We start from the raw sequence: 17,144 nt of genomic DNA on the forward strand, positions 1-17,144 counted from the left end.
TGTGACAAAAAGTATTGCAATGATCGCCATTTTATTCTCTAGGGTGTTAGAAAAAAATATATATAATGTTTGGGTGTTTTAAGTAATTTTCTAGCAAAAAAAACTGTTTTAGTCTTGTAAACACCAAATCTGAAAAACACCTTCTGTCCTTAAAGCGGGGGTTCACCCAAAAAAACATTTTTTAACATGACATTCAGCCGAGTTGTCAGAATGACAATCGGCTGTTTTTATTTTTTTCAGTGCCGTACATACTGTATTTTCACCGCCGCTTCCGGGTATGTAATGTGCGGGACTGGGCGTTCCTAATTGATTGACATCCTTCCGACCGGCGCATACAGCGCGTCACGAGTTGCCGAAAGAAGCCGAACATCGGTGCGCAGGCGCCGTATAGAGCCGAATCGCAGTCCGGCTTCTTTCGGCAACTCGTGACGCGCTGTATGCGCCGGTCGGAAGGATGTCAATCAATTAGGAACGTCCAGTCCCGCACATTACATACCCGGAAGCGGCGGTGAAAATACAGTATGTACGGCACTGAAAAAAAAAAACAGCCGATTGTCATTCTGACAACTCGGCTGAATGTCATGTTAAAAAAATTTTTTTGGGTGAACCCCCACTTTAAGTGGTTAACAATGTTAACCACTCCAGGAGGCACTCTGACATCCCCGCTCCCCAGCTGATCCGGCGCCTGTACTCTGCACTTTGATTGGGACGCCCCGCACCGAGCAGCGTGTGACATCCATACAGTGCCCTGCAACAACGCACACAGTCCTAGTGCCGGGTAGGCACCCACCAAAGTAAGGGGCCAATCAGCCTTGTATGTTTTTTACGTTCATTAAAGCGGTAATGCACTATTAGTTTCCTTTTGTTTTGTTGATGGATTCCTGAGACACCATTGGCCCAGACATCCTGATCGCCTGAACAGCTGGTGCATAGTGCGCAGGCACTTTAACCTGCTCAGTTCTGCAGACCTCATTTTTAATTAAATAGTTCCATTCATTCCGGTAAGCGCATTCTGTGATCTGTGCACATCGGGTGAAGTTTTCTACAGATGGTGGTGGCTACATTATCATTCACTTTTTTTCGCAAGAATACCAATTGAATCACCCTGCGAAGGCAACTTCTTATGGACTGCGTTATTTTGTGTGGTGCTTCCTTTGAGACACCTTACTATCTTTTCACACCAATGTGATTTCACTTCTCATGAGTGTCTGAACTAATTAATTTGTTTTCTTATCAATTTATTTCACGTTTATACACGCACTTTGCCATATAGGTATTATATAGTATGTGTTGAGTGGTTTATTCTATATAATCTATTGTATCACCCTTACCCTGGGTCCCGACCTGTGCGAGTGTCCCAACGGTTAGGTATCTACCTCACTAGCGCTCTCTATCACACATTCATCCTATTGCACTATAGTAATTTTAATATTATGATTTGGAGGAGCAGCTTCCCACTTTAAGTAGGTTATTTATTCACATATGTGAATAATTGCTATATACTTTATAATTTTTTTGGCGCGGAAACACAACCCACTCTCACTTAGTGAAGAATAGTGTGGAGTCAAACATAAAGTATACATTACACATATCTCCACTAAGGGGGTTATTTACAAAAGGCAAATCCACTTTGCACAAAGTGCACTTGAAAGTGCACTTGGAAGTGCAGTCGCTGTAAATCTGAGGGGTAGATCTGAAATGAGGGGGAAGCTCTTCTGATTTTATTATCCAATCACGTGCAAGCTAAAATGCTGTTTTTTTTTTCCTTACATGTCCCCCTCGATTCTACAGCAACTGCACTTCCAAGTGCACTTGTAGTTTGCACTTGTAGTATAAAGTGGATTTGCTTTTAGTAAATAACCCCCTTAGTGTCCACTCCTATCATTACTATCTTGTTCAGCCTCCCCTTTTTACTGTGAAATTGCGACTTGTGCTCTGAAAGCAGCCACTGTGGGGCCATGGAGAGTTGCTAGCAGAAAAAGCTTTTTTGGGTGGATTTGGCCTTGAACAGACACAGTGCAGGGAACAAGAAACCTTTAATCTTGCAATTTATGAATAAGGAATATTGAATGTTCATTAATTTCAGGACTTTGTGTTTCAGGAAGACCCAAGAAAGGGCTGTGATAATGTGCCTATTTTCCTTTTTATTTGATGTTTAAATAATTTAATCTCTGATTTTTGCCAACCTATTGTAAAAAAGGGGCTTTCATTAAACAAATACAACCACACACTGAGTGAGTCCCCACTGTGAACTGTGCTTTTTTCTACCAGGGAACAAACATTTGATTACATATGAGATAATGTTGGAAATACATCAAGTGAGAGAGTTTTATAACAGGCTTGACAATTTTCCTGCATATTGACACACCCATTGCATGACAATCTCGCTTCAGGTTGGAGAACGTGCTGTCAACGAGCCAAAATAGCGTGCGACTCCAGTGACAGGCTATACTCCACACTAGCATTAAATAGCTTTGGAATAAGTCCTGTTTTGTGTTCCCTGGAGGGGTGCTGGAGACTGGAGAGGACATGGTTTAGAAAATGTGGTGGGTTGTGTGGGAAACATTTAGCTGCCACTTCCCTCCGTTACAAGTATTATGTGCTGAAGTGCACTAATAATCTCATTGTGAACTTCATAGTGCCTTTGTGCTATGACCTTGACTATATACTCTTCAAGAAATGTGTTCTGAATGTGCCACTTTCAGCATTTTTACCCGGCCGGTAATAGGGTTTTAGATCTAGGTTTAAGTTCTGCACCTAATCGGGCTTCAGCATAGGAACTAGGGCCCAGATTCACAAAAGAGATACGACGGCGTATCAGGAGATACGCCGTCGTATCTCTGTGATCCGCCCGTCCTAACTATGCGGCTGATTCATAGAATCAGTTACGCATAGCTAGCCCTAAGATCCGACAGGTGTAATTGACTTACACTGTCGGATCTTAAGGATGCAATTCTATGCCGGCCGCTAGGTGGCGAGGCCATTGCGGTCGGCGTAGAATATGCAAATGACTAGTTACGGCGATCCCCGAACGTCCGCGTTACCCGTCGCTCTAACTTTACGCTGTTTCCGTCGAGATACGCGTCGTAAAATTAGGGCTGAGCCCTAGGTGTTCTAAGCCATGTTAAGTATGGCCGTCGTTCCCGCGTCGAAATTTAAAAAATCACGTGGTTTGCGTAAGTTGTCCGTGAATGGCGCTGGACGCCATTTACGTTAACATCTAAACAAATGACGTCCGTGCGACGTCATTTAGCGCAATGCACGTCGGGTAATTTTCCCGACAGAGCATGCACAGTACGTTCGGCGTGGGAACGCGCCTAATTTAAATGGTGCCCGCCCCATTTGAATTAGGCGGGCTTGCGCCGAGCGGATTTACGTTACACCGCCGCAAGTTTACAGGTAAGAGCTTTGTGAATCAGGCACTTACGCTGTAAACCTGCGGCGGTACGTAAATCAGATACGTTACGCTGCCGTGGAGCAACGTAATTCTTTCTGAATCTGGCCCTAGAAGTTTTGCTGCTGCACCCACATTGAATGAGTGATGAGTACTGAGCTGCAAGTCCTTTTTAAGGCCCCTATAGAAAGTCTGTTGGCCTTCACATATTATCTGAGATTTGCAGTGTCTTTTTGAGTTTAGGGCAGTCGTCCTCAACCTGGGGGTCGGGACCCCCTCGGGGGTCGAATGAGTATTTGCCAGGGGTCACCAAATCCTGGTCTGTTCCTAAAGCCTGCATCACTCTCCCAGTCTGCTATCCCTGGAGCCTGTGGCAACCCAGATGGGTGGTTCCTGGAACCCGCAGCCGCCCACTCAGCTGCCCACTCAGCCTCTTCGCAGTCGCCCATTCAGTTCACGGCATGGCTGGGGGGCAAAGACTAGAAGTCAGCTGACTGGTGAGGAATGTGAAGTGGGAGGGGCTGGAGGAGACCCTATCTCCTGATTTCGGCATCAGTGTCACTGCTACAAGACACCACGAAGTCAGAAACACAGTGAAGCCGGAGACTCAGCAAGTGATACTACCTGTGATTATAGTTGCCATTAAAAGGACTCAGGGAGCGCTAAATGTCTGTGGGTTAGGGGCGCAAATCACTTGTCTTGCCTTGGGTGCTAACATCCCACGCTATGAAAATAATTTTACTGTTAGGGGTCCCCACAACTTGGGAAATGTTATCAAGGGGTCACGGCACTAGAAGGTTGAGAACCACTGGTTTAGGGGGACTGGAGAAAGGGGGTGCAACCTTCTCCACAACAGAGTGCTTAGCTTCAAGCACTACAAACATATTCTCCAATAATGCACAAGCAATATTTTATCCATTATAATTTCTTCAAAATTCAAAGTGACCTGAATTGCGCAAGTAAACAAATGCTACACCAACATTAATATTTCCAAACCAGGCTGAATGGTTAGAGGTAAACTTATGCCTTGTACACAAGTCCGCCGTGAGTCAGTCGGAAGTTTGACGGAAAGAAAGAGAACAGGTTCTCTATCTAAGGTCTGTCGGACTTCCGACAAAAAAGTCAGATGGAGGCTACACACAGCTGAACTTTCCGAGAAAAAAAGCCAGTCTGACATTTTTTCTAGGAAAGTCCGGCCGTGTGTACGAGGCATAATAGTACATCCAGGTATGATAGATAAAAAGGCTTGTTGTATAGTGGTAAAATATGTGTTTTGTTTTTAGGTATGTAACAGAAATAGTTAACACTATCTTCTCACCTAACTGAAAGCCTAATGAAATCATTTTTTTTTATTGATGTGCACCATACTGTCTGTTTTAGGGTGTGAAAATTGTTCCTGGTTGATCAGTATGAAAATGGGAGGTGTGGAGGTGTATACTAGAAATGCAGAGAATTCTGGGGCAAATCCACAAAAGAGATACTCCGGCGTAAGCCGTCGTATCTCTGGTTCTAACTTTGGAACTGATCCTCAGAAGCAGTTTTCCTAAGTTAGGCAGAAGATCCGACATCTGTAAGGGACTTACACTGCCGGATCTTAGGATGCAGTACCGCATCCGCCACTGGGGGCATTTCGAGTCGAAATGCCTCTGTTAGTATGCAAATTAGCACTTAGGGCGATCCTCAAAGCTTTTGTACCTAGTTTTTTCGCCGTAAGTGTTAGTTTGCCTGGTGTAAAACTAGGGCTGCTTTTACAAGGTGTAAAGTTAGTCACACCTTGTAAAGGCCCATTCAAGCGACGGCATTTGGTATGCATTCCCGAGGGAGAACTCCATGCCAATTTTCAATGAAAAAAACGGCATGGGTTCCCCCTCAGGAGCATACCAGGCCCTTAGGTCTGTTATGGGTTGTAAGGAGACCCCCCTCCGCCGCAAAATTGACGTAGGGGGTCCCCCTACAATCCATACCAGACCCGTATCCAAAGCACGCTACCCGGCCAGCCAGGAAGGGAGTGGGGACGAGCGAGCGCCCCCCCCCCCTCCTGAGCCGTGCCAGGCCGCATGCCCTCAACATGGGGGGGTTGGGTGCTCTGGGGCAGGGGGGCGCACTGCGGGCCCCCCCACCCCAGAGCACCCTGTCCCCATGTTGATGAGGACAGGACCTCTTCCCGACAACCCTTGCCATTGGTTGTCGGGGTCTGCGGGCGGAGGCTTATCGGAATCTGGGAGTCCCCTCAAATAAGGGGGCCCCCAGATACCGGCCCCCCACCCTAAGTGAATGGATATGGGGTACATCGTACCCCTATCCATTCACCTGTAGGCAAAAAGTAAAAGTTAATAAACACACAACACAAGGCTTTTTAAAATATTTTATTATTCTGCTCCGGACGCCCCCCCTGTCTTCGTTATTAGCTCAATTACCAGGGGGGGCTTCTTCTTCCGCTCTCCGGGGGTCTTCCACTCTCCGGGGGTCTTCTCCGCTCTCCGGGGGTGTTCCGCTCTCCGGGGGGGGCTTCTCCGGACTCCAGGGGTCTTCTTCCATCTTCTCCCCTCTTCCGCTCTTGAATCGGCGAACCCCGGTTCTTCTGCAGCTCTCCGGTGCCTTCTTCTTCAGCGCTGGCTGCCTGCTATGTTTGTGTGTTAGCTCGATTTCAAACAGGCAGCCGGCGCGGTCTTCTGTGACGTCAGGGTCTTCTGGTCTTCTGTTCTTCCTATGTTGCCTCGTCGCCTCTTGTCGCTGTAATGATGGAAGCGCGCCTTGCATCACATTTATATAGGCATCGCCGTCCCATCATGCTCCGGCAGGTACCCACGTGGTGGGTGCCTACCCACGTGCACCCACCACGTGGGTACCTACCGGAGCATGATGGGACGGTGATGCCTATATAAATGTGATGCAAGGCGCGCTTCCATCATTACAGCGACAACAGGCGACGAGGCAACATCGGAAGAGGGGAGAAGACCAGAAGACCCTGACGCCACAGAAGACCGCGCCGGCTGCCTGTTTGAAATCGAGCTAACACACAAACATAGCAGGCAGCCAGCGCTGAAGAAGAAGGCACCGGAGAGCTGCAGAAGAACCGGGGTTCGCCGAGTCAAGAGCGGAAGAGGGGAGAAGATGGAAGAAGCCCCCCGGAGTCCGGAGAAGCCCCCCCCGGAGAGCGGAACACCCCCGGAGAGCGGAGAAGACCCCCGGAGAGTGGAAGAAGAAGCCCCCCCTGGTAATTGAGCTAATAACGAAGACAGGGGGGGCGTCCGGAGCAGAATAATAAAATATTTTAAAAAGCCTTGTGTTGTGTGTTTATTAACTTTTACTTTTTGCCTACATGTGAATGGATAGGGGTACGATGTACCCCATATCCATTCACTTAGGGTGGGGGGCCGGTATCTGGGGGCCCCCTTATTAAAGGGGACTCCCAGATTCCGATAAGCCTCCGCCCGCAGACCCCGACAACCAATGGCAAGGGTTGTCGGGAAGAGGTCCTGTCCTCATCAACATGGGGACAGGGTGCTCTGGGGTGGGGGGGCCCGCAGTGCGCCCCCCTGCCCCAGAGCACCCAACCCCCCCATGTTGAGGGCATGCGGCCTGGCACGGCTCAGGAGGGGGGGGGGGCGCTCGCTCGTCCCCACTCCCTTCCTGGCTGGCCGGGTAGCGTGCTTTGGATACGGGTCTGGTATGGATTGTAGGGGGACCCCCTACGTCAATTTTGCGGCGGAGGGGGGTCTCCTTACAACCCATAACAGACCTAAGGGCCTGGTATGCTCCTGAGGGGGAACCCATGCCGTTTTTTTCATTGAAAATTGGCATGGAGTTCTCCCTCAGGAATGCATGCCGAGCGACGCTGTCATTTTTTTTTATAATTATTTGTTTTCCCGGCGCGTCTTTTTTTCACCCGTCGTAACTTTAGTGTCCCGTCGCAATCCACAAAGCCGCCCGGCGTCAATTACGTTCGCGCGATGCACGTCGGGAAAATGACGCATGCGCAGTACGGCCGGCGCGGGAGCGCGCCTCATTTAAATTGTAAACGCCCCCCGGAGAGGAGGAACGCCTTACGACGGCGGCACTTAACTTACACTGCTTGAAATTTTTACGTAAGTGCTTTGAGGATCAGGCACTTAGGTAAAAACTTTAAGTCAGTGTAACTTAACTGCTGAAAGTTAAGTTACGCCGCCTGGCTGAGGATTTGGCCCTCTGTTCTTAGAAGAATACTGACTTGAACAACTGGTAGTCTGGAGTCATCCATCCTTGTGGACATCTGAGTCATTCTGCCACAAGATAAACTCCAATACATTATTTGGTATCCATAGTTTAGAAGCTATCATTATCTAAACAAAAGATTGTTGGCTTTCTACAGTTCATACAAAGCTCCAAAAAGGCCAAATGATCCAGCTGTGGATGCAACTTGATTACCAATAGTCCAGGAACCTGAGAAATGCAATTAAGTTATCATTATATGAGCCTTGGAGATCCAAGTACAAGCCAAATTGCAAACCAATTATACCCCAAGGGACAGATCCACAATAATCTGCTCCGGCGCATCGTATATGAGATACGCTACGCCGCCGTACCTTACCTGGCTTTATTTTGAATCCAGGAAGATTTTGCGCCGTAAGTTACGGCGGCGTAGTGTATATCAAGCGACGTAACGGCACGGAATTCAAATTGGCGATTAGGGGACGTGTTTTATTTAATTTTTTTTTAGCATAGACGTGAATTACGTCCATCCCGATTCACGGACGACTTACACACAAAAAAAAAAATTCAAATTAAACGTGGGAACGACGGCCATACTTAACATGGCAAGTCTAACTATACGCGACAAAATACCAGCTTTAACTATACACCGGAAAAAGCCGACTAGAGACGACGTAAAGGAATGCGCAGGCCACTCGTACGTTCGTGGATCGTCGAAAATAGCTAATTTGCATACCCGACGCGGAAAACGACGTGAACGCCACCCAGCGGACGCCGAAGTATTGCATCTTAGATCCGAAGGCGTACGAAGACGTACACCTGTCGGATCTAACCCAGAAGCCGTCGTATCTTGTTTTGAGGATTCAAAACAACGATACGACGCGGGAAATTTGAAAGTACACCGGCGTATCAGTAGATACACCGGCGTACTCGCTCTGTGGATCTTCCCCATAGACTTTAATGGCATCCCAGTCTTAGTCCGTACGGTTTAGTATTAAGTTGGCCCACCCTTTGCAGCTTTAATAGCTTCAACTCTTCTAAGAAGGTTGTCCACAAGATTTAAAAGTGTGTCCTATGGGAATGTTTGATCTTTCTTCCAGAAACGCATTTGTATGGATGAGAAGTCCTGGGTAGCAGTTTCCGCTCTAATTCATCCCAAAGGTATTCTATCAGATTGAGGTCAGGAATCTGTGCAGGACAGTCACAAAGTTATGAAAATTTAATTGTCCAAAATAGACCAGTTTCAGCAGACATGTTCGGTCGTGTGTATGGCCGACCGGACAGGTTTCCAGCGGACATTTGTCCAGCCGACCGTTTTGCAGCGGACAAATGTTTCTTAACATGCCTGTGCGTCGGACATGTTCGGTCGTCTGTACAGACTCACCGTACATGTCCGATCGGCCGCCATCCCTCGCATGCGTCGAATCACTTCGACGCATGCGTGGAAGCATTGAACTTCCAGGGCCGCGCACGTCGCCGCGTCATCGTTGCTGCGACGGCGCGGCCTCGTCACCGTGTATCGTGTACGCGCGGATTTCTGTCTAATGGTGTGTACAACCATCAGACAGAAATCTCCGGGCGAACATGTCCACTGAAAACGGTCCGGCGGACCGTTTTCAGCGAACAGTCCGTCCGTGTGTACGAGGCCTACGGCCCCGTACACACGACGGATCTATCCGCTGGGATTGATCCGCGGATTAGTTCCAGCAGACAGATCCGGTCGTGTGTAGGCCCGAGCGGACATTTCCCAGCGGATAAAAATCCAGCCGACGGATTTGCAGCGGATAAACATTTCTTAGCATGCTAAGAAATCTATCTGCTGGAATCCTGTCCACCGGACTTATCCGGTCGTCTATACAGACTCACCAGATAAGTATGTCTGATCCCATCCCTCGCATGCGTCGTAATGATTCGACGCATGCGTGGAAGTATTTACCTTCCAGGGTCACGCACGTCGCCGCGTCATCGCGTATGTATTCCGCTGGGATTTTGATCTGATGGTGTGTACAGCCATCAGATCAAAATCCGCCAGTGGATTTATCCGCTGGAAACGGTCTGGCGGACAGTTTTCAGCGGATATCCGCCCGTGTGTACAGGGCCTAAGAGTTCCCTCCACTGGAACTAAGGGGCCAGACCCAAACCCTGAAAAACAACCCCACACCATAATCCCCCACTTCCACCAAATGATTTGGACCAGTGCACAAAGCAAGGTCCATAAAGACAATAATGAGCAAATTTGGGGTGGAGAAACTTAACTAGACTGCTCACCCAATAGAACACGTTTGGGATGAATTAGAGTGGAGACTGCAAGCCAGGCCTTCTCATCCAACATCAGTGTCTGACCTCACAAATGCATTTCTGGAGGAATGGTTAAACATTCCCATAGACACACTCCTAAACCTTGTGGACAGCCTTCTAAGAAGAGTTGAAGCTGTTATAACGGCAAAGGGTGGGCCAACTCGATATTAAACCCTACGGACTAAGACTGGGATGCCATTGAAGTTCATGTGTGCATAAAGGCAGGCGTTCCAATACCTTTGGCAATTTAGGCCCAGATTCTCAAAGGCATTACGACGGCACAACACCATTTGCGCCGTCGTAACTCCTCATCTGGCCCCGGGTATCTATGCGACTGATTCTTAGAATCAGTTACGCATAGATACCCATTAGATCTGACAGGCGTAAGGCTCTTACGCTGTCAGATCTAAAATGCAATTTTGTTTCCCGCCGATAGGTGTCGCGGACGTCGTTTTCCCTGTCGCTTATGTAAATTAGCAAATTACGGCGATTCCCGAACGTACGCGCGCTCGACGCAGAGAATTTACGTTGTTTCCGTAGCCATTCCGACGCGTAAAGTTGCCCCTGCTATTATGAGGGGCAACCAATGTTAAGTATGGCCGTCGTTCCCGCGTCGAAATTTAAAAAAATTACGTCATTTGCGTAAGACGTCCGTGAATGGCGCTGGACGCCATTTACGTTAACGTCTAAGCAAATGACGTCGGTGCGACGTCATTTAGCGCAATGCACGTCGGGTAATTTACCCGACGGAGCATGCGCAGTACGCTCGGCGCGGGAGCGCGCCTAATTTAAATGGTGCCCGCCCCATTTGAATTGGGCGGGCTTGCGCCGAGCGATTTAACGATACACCGCCGCAAGTTTACAGGTAAGTGTTCTGAGAATCAGGCTGTAAACCTGTAAACCTGCGGCGGTGTAACGTAAATCACATACGTTACGCTGCCCAGGAGCAATGTAAATGTATGAGAATCTGGCCCATAGTGTATATTTCTATACTGAAGTCAATGATTTATCAGCATAAATATATAAGATACAAGCTGTCCTAAGGTTACAAACAAGATTTCTGTAAGTTTTTTTTTTTTTTCAAATATATATTTTATTAAGAAAGCACACATGGAGAAATTCCAACATTACAACAGGGACATACATGTCCATAAAAAATAAGTACAGAGGGGTTATGTATACATTTCAATCAGCATTGCAGAGTGACACTGTACCTAGACACACTTAAAGATGAGTCATATCGACATGCATGTTGCGAACTATATCAATATGAATAACATCAAAGAGCCAGAACCTCCCCGTGATTTCTGTAAGTTTGATATTAAGTTGAATTTGTATGTAAATTTTTTTTTTTACATATTTTGGATAGTTGTCTGTGCTCCTGTTCAAAATATTCACCTCACTTTCTGACTCTGTGACAATTGTATTTTGAAAAAATTGGGTTGCTGTGGAAACAAGGATTGGTGATAAAGCTTCATTGGAAACACCTTTTTCCCATGACAACTCTAAAGCCGCGTACACACGACCGTTTTTCTAATGACAAGAAAAATGCAATTTTTTTAATTGGTAATTAAAAACGACCTACATAAAAAATAAAGCTGCGCCAGAAACTCTTAACTAGTAAAATACATTCAGAAATTGATTTCTGATATAAAGGCAGGTCCATAGGATGCAAAATGTAAGTATGTAATTCCAAATTGCAATAAAGTTCATGCAGGTGCAAAATCCTGGAAGCATATACCACCAAAAGTGACAGATATTTCAACACTGAAGTGACACACTTCACCAAGATGCAAGGCCACTTACCAGAGGGCAAGCTTGATATGCAGTCGGCTATGACCCAGCCGCGGCCTTTATGGACTCACAGAAAGCAGGGAGGGACAGGTTCCAGAGGAAAACTCCAGGCACAATCTCAGGCTCATCCAGACCTTCACACCACTCCAAACAGCGACTCTACCGGAAATACCTATTAGTATTTCTGGTACAGTAGCTGTTTGGAGTGGTGTGAAGGTCCGGATGAGCCTGAGATTCTGAATGTATTTTACTAGTTAAAAGTTTCTGGCGCAGCTTTATTTTTTATGTATATCTTGCTCTGTGGATCGCACACAAGCTGCTGCCTTTTTTAGTGTAATCTTTTGCATGTTTTTCTGTATTGTATTAGCGCAGTTTTTTTGTTTTTTCAATTAAAAACGACCGTGTGTAGGCTCCAGAGCATTTTTCTCGTCGTGAAAAATGGGCATTAAAAATTTAGAACATGCTCTAATTTTTCTTGTCGTTTTGGAGCACTCGTTCTGGTAAAACTAGCGTTTGTAATGGAGAAAACACATTCGTCACGCTGTAACAGACTGAAAAGCACGAAGATTTAAAAGCGGGAGTCGTCTCTCACCAAACTTTTACTAAAGAAAAATCAGCAAAAGCAGCCCAAAAGGGTGATGCCATCCGAATGGAACTTCCCCTTTATAGTGCCGTCGTACGTCACCGTGCTTTGCTCAAGCATTTTTTTTTTAAGATCCAGTGTATGCAAGGCAGGCTTGACAAGAATCACGTACAGAAAAAAAATGCATTATGCCTTGTACACACCACAGGTTTTTTTCAGCAGGAAAACAACTGAGATTTGTCTTGCATACACACAGTCACTTAAATCTTGGCTGAAATTCAGGAAAACTGACAGAAAAAATGTGATGGAGCATACACATGGTCGGTTTTCCTGACAAAAACCTCACATCACATTTTTCCTGTCAGGAAAACTGATCGTGTGTACGAGGCATTACAGGAGTGAATCTCCCTTCTTAGGGGTAGATTTCACCTCCGTTTGTAAGTTTGAGTAGTATGTAAGTTGGATGTTTGTATGTCTGGGACTGCCTGTGGGACTGTAGCTGATTTACTAAAGGTGTTAATAGTCAATCAAAAAAAAAAAAAAGCTTTTCACATAATTGGATATTTGAAGAGAATCTTTTTTGAGTGAAGATTCTTTATTCCTTTGGTAAATCAGCCTTATTATCTCCAGCATACTTTTGTGTCATATGTGTATGTACCTGGACATGATAATAGCTGTAGTGGATTAGCCTTGTGTATATCTGGTCTAGTTAGAATGTATGACGAAAAAAACTATCATTTGACTTCAAATATATTTTTATTTGATAAGTATTTAGTATAATCTGAATTCCATTTATTCTTTCCTTGGAAGCACCAAGGATGATGGCAGGGGGCTTTTTGCATTATATAATTGATCACGTTTTTCTAGTGATTGTAAATAATTTTTTTTTCCAATAAATGTCATACTTTCAGTCAAAAATAGAGGCTAAAAAGGCAACACAACAAATTGTGCCTCCAAAAAGACAGCTTAGTTGTGTTGCCTCCTTAGCTTGCCTGAGGTGCTCTGGGAATCTCTTATCGTTATTCAAATGTTTATTTGCAAAATTAAGAGTGTGTAAATAAAGTTAAAAAAAGCTGGCATAAAGCACAAACTTAAGTACTTTTATACAAAAATAAATAAATAATACTGGCTCAAACCATTATAGTTCACTTTTAATATGAATCCAAAAGTCTTTACTCTGTTGACTGTTGATTGGTAATTACTTGTTTTGCCCTGAAACTACTGTCCCCACCTTTCAAGCAAAGGGTATTTTACCACAAGCAGTTTCTTTTCATAGCAAATCTTTCTGTCAAGAAAAAAATTATGGTCCAATATCAACACAAATAATTTCTGGTTTAAAATTTCTTGGCAGGTTTGTCTATCTGTAATCACTTGCAACTGTTAAGATGCTATCTCTGTTGTTTAGACCTTGTTGGACTGTGCACCACATACAATATAAGGAAGTATGAATGGGGAGCTTTTTCATCACTAACCATTCATAACAGCTTGTAGAACTAAAATTCCAAGTGCCAAGAGGAAGGGGAAAATATGTGAAAGCTCTGAGGAATGGGGCATGACGACTGAGAAGATCACTCAGTTTATAGTCTTAGAATTTGAGAAGAGGAATGCCAGGAAAATTTTGCTTTAACAAGGTTCAATATCATCACCTCCTTCAAGCCTTATGCAGTCCTGTAATTCACAAAAAGAAATCACCAGTTCTTCTTACAGTATGTGTGTTAACAGACACACAATGGAGGTTACGCTGAGGTCATATGTTTACTCGCAATATGCTAGAGTATTATTTAATAGTATTGGTTCATGTGGAGATTTTGGTTTTGCAAAAAATAACGGAAAAAAAAAGGGAAAATAATACCCGTTTTCACTCTGAATACTGATGAAGAAAATAATCTTAATAGTCTTCATAAATATACCTAAAATAAAAGAAAAATGTACGGAGACAACACTTGCAAGTTATATCTTCAAAAAAATATATAAATAACTTTTTTGTAACCAAAATTTACAGTATATCCATCCTCTCCTTTCAATTAAATTGAAAATGTTGTCACTGGATCTAAAGCACCAACAATGAATCTAACCCCTTTTTTACACTGCATTGCCTACAGAATCCCCCCTGTGATTTCATTTTTAGAATATCTCCCATTTTAAATAATTGTTAAAAGCAGTTTGTCTGTTGGGACTGGGTAAGTCATATCTTATCTACTGGATACATACTTTTATAAACTGGTGTAATACATAAATAATTACAAAGGGGGTGTTCTGGGTGCAAACAAGTATATACAATACATTAAAAGAAGGTAAAAAGGTAGTGATGTATATATTGTGATGAATTGGCATAATCAAGAATCATTACAAGCTATTTGCCCACCCATTTCTGTGTTTGGACTGGAGATAGCTTGGCAGATAAGAGAAGTTTGGTGATCGTCATCCTTCCCCCCTGATATACTTTCTCCCTAATTAGCCATTGCATTGGAACTGAGGATAACACAAGGAAATAAATGCTGTCCTATCAGTGATGTAAATGCAGGGGGGGTGATGGAGTAAGCCGGGATCCTTGTTTTCACATATTATCAATAGGATCCATGCCTTACACAATATACAATTGACATGTTTCCTCAGAACATTGATTTACATCCCTCTAAATATAACTTATGTTCTTGACAAACATACTGTATATTAAGATCGGGGGCCACCTCTACATTGTTGACCCATGGATACAGTCTTTAAATGCATAGTAATGGAATGGTCCTATAAGCCTGAGTTCCAGTATGAATATTTACTTGTTTTTTTAATATTGATATATGTTTAATGTAGCCCTTGCTGTTGATGATGCATAAAAAAATATATATACACCAGTATTAGCCTAGTTGTCTCATTTGTAAAGTTCATATGAATCACTCAATAGGAAAAGACAAAGGATCCTGCAGCTCCCTGGACCCGCTGACAGGCTGACACTTGCGGCATCCAGGCATCTAAAGTCTCTCAAGATGACACTGCTTCCTGAGTTTCCTAATACTAAAAGTCTTACAGCTGCAGAGAAATCTAAGCTTGTTGTTTTATTAATTAAAATCCTCTATGTTCTACTTTTTATTTACTCGTTGAAGAATTTATAATAATATACAGGCTACATGGTCTAAGATGTGATTTGTGGACAGGGTCTGAATCTGTACCAATAGTCTAATTTAAAAAGCATACACTCATTTGCACAATATATTCCTTTTTCACCAACCAGATATACTAGTATAACCCATTTGTGAATTATAATTGTATACCATAATATGGCTTTAATAGAATTGGTTCTGGAGGACACTTGATATATGTATGTTCATTGTTAAATATTTCTATATTGTACATTTGTGATACATTTCTAGCCATATATTTGAACCACTTAGCCTGAAAGGGTGTTGTGGAGTTTTTTTAGTGATTTAGATTCAGTGATAACATTGTCATTTTACTTGTACGGTGGGGATGAATATCTTTTGCTTAAAATTTTCAATGCAACACAAAAATATATCCTAAATACAGATTGATCCAGTGGAAAACCCAACAAAAACTTTTTAAGTATGATACAATCTACTTCAACAGGGGAAAATATCTTTCCTGGTACTGAGGCAGTCTGATAACTCCCTGGATGAACTTTGTTATTTCTCAGGAATATTAGTAGCTATTTATATTTTGTGCACGTAGGAACACTTCTTCTGAAATAAGACCATTTCTGGAAAAAATGTAGCTTTAACATAACCAACTAACTTCTAAGATTACCTTTGAAGCAGATGATGATTTTACAAAATGTGTACTGTAGATGTGTTGGTTGAAGAATCCAGAATTATTTCAGCCACAAACGCAATAAAATGTTATCAAAATGTTTTCATTTTCCTTTTATTTTATACAGAGAATGCATTAGTCTCTTTAGCGTCCTTTAACTGTTAAAAGCAAAGATTATATAGCAGGTTAATTTATCTAACAAGGAAATAAGTAATAGGACTGGGTCAAGTGGTTTGTGAAGTGGTTTGGGGAGACTTAAATGACAAATTTCTTATCACCACTAATGATAATACATAACTCACTAGATGTTAAGGACTTTCAGTCACACTAAAGATTCCAAATGCAATCGATATTTTGCTTAACTCAAAATATAAAGCTTTGCTATTAAGGAACATAAAAAATAGGATTTTTTAATACAGCTTACCTGTAAAATCCTTTTCTTGGGAATACATCACGGGACACAGAGCCTTAATTACTTAATGGGTTATGTAGTCACCACAGGTGATTGGACACTGGCAAACCCATTTAACATTGAGTTCCTCCCCTATATAACCCCTCCCAAATGGAGAGTACCTCAGTTTTGTAGCAAAGCAATAAGTGTTCCACGTTAACTCCGAAGAGGGGTGGGAGCTCTGTGTCCCGTGATGTATTCCCAAGAAAAGGATTTTACAGGTAAGCTGTATTAAAAAATCCTATTTTCTTGATCATACATCACGGGACACAGAGCATTAATTACTTAATGGGATGTCCCATAGCAATGCTAAAATTTTGAGGGGAGGGAGACACAGATCAGAATAAGACCGCCATCGAGCCAGAGGATCTATACTGCTGCCTGCAGCACACTACGCCTGAAGGCGGCATCCTTGTAACCTCTCACATCTACCTGGTAGAATTTAGTAAATGTATGGACCGAAGACCAAGTAGTAGCCTTACAGATCTGAGCCATGGAGGCCTGGTGATGCACTGCCCATGAAGCACCAACTGCTCTAGTTGAGTGCGCTTTCACCTGAAAAGGAAGGATCTTCTTTTCTAAACCATAGGCCTGAATAATGACTTGTCAAATCCACCTTGCAATAGTGGATTTTGACGCTGCCTGGCCCTTGTTTGGGCCTTGTGGCAGAA

This window comes from Rana temporaria, chromosome 2, assembly GCF_905171775.1.
Source record: "Rana temporaria chromosome 2, aRanTem1.1, whole genome shotgun sequence".
NCBI lineage: Eukaryota > Metazoa > Chordata > Amphibia > Anura > Ranidae > Rana > Rana temporaria.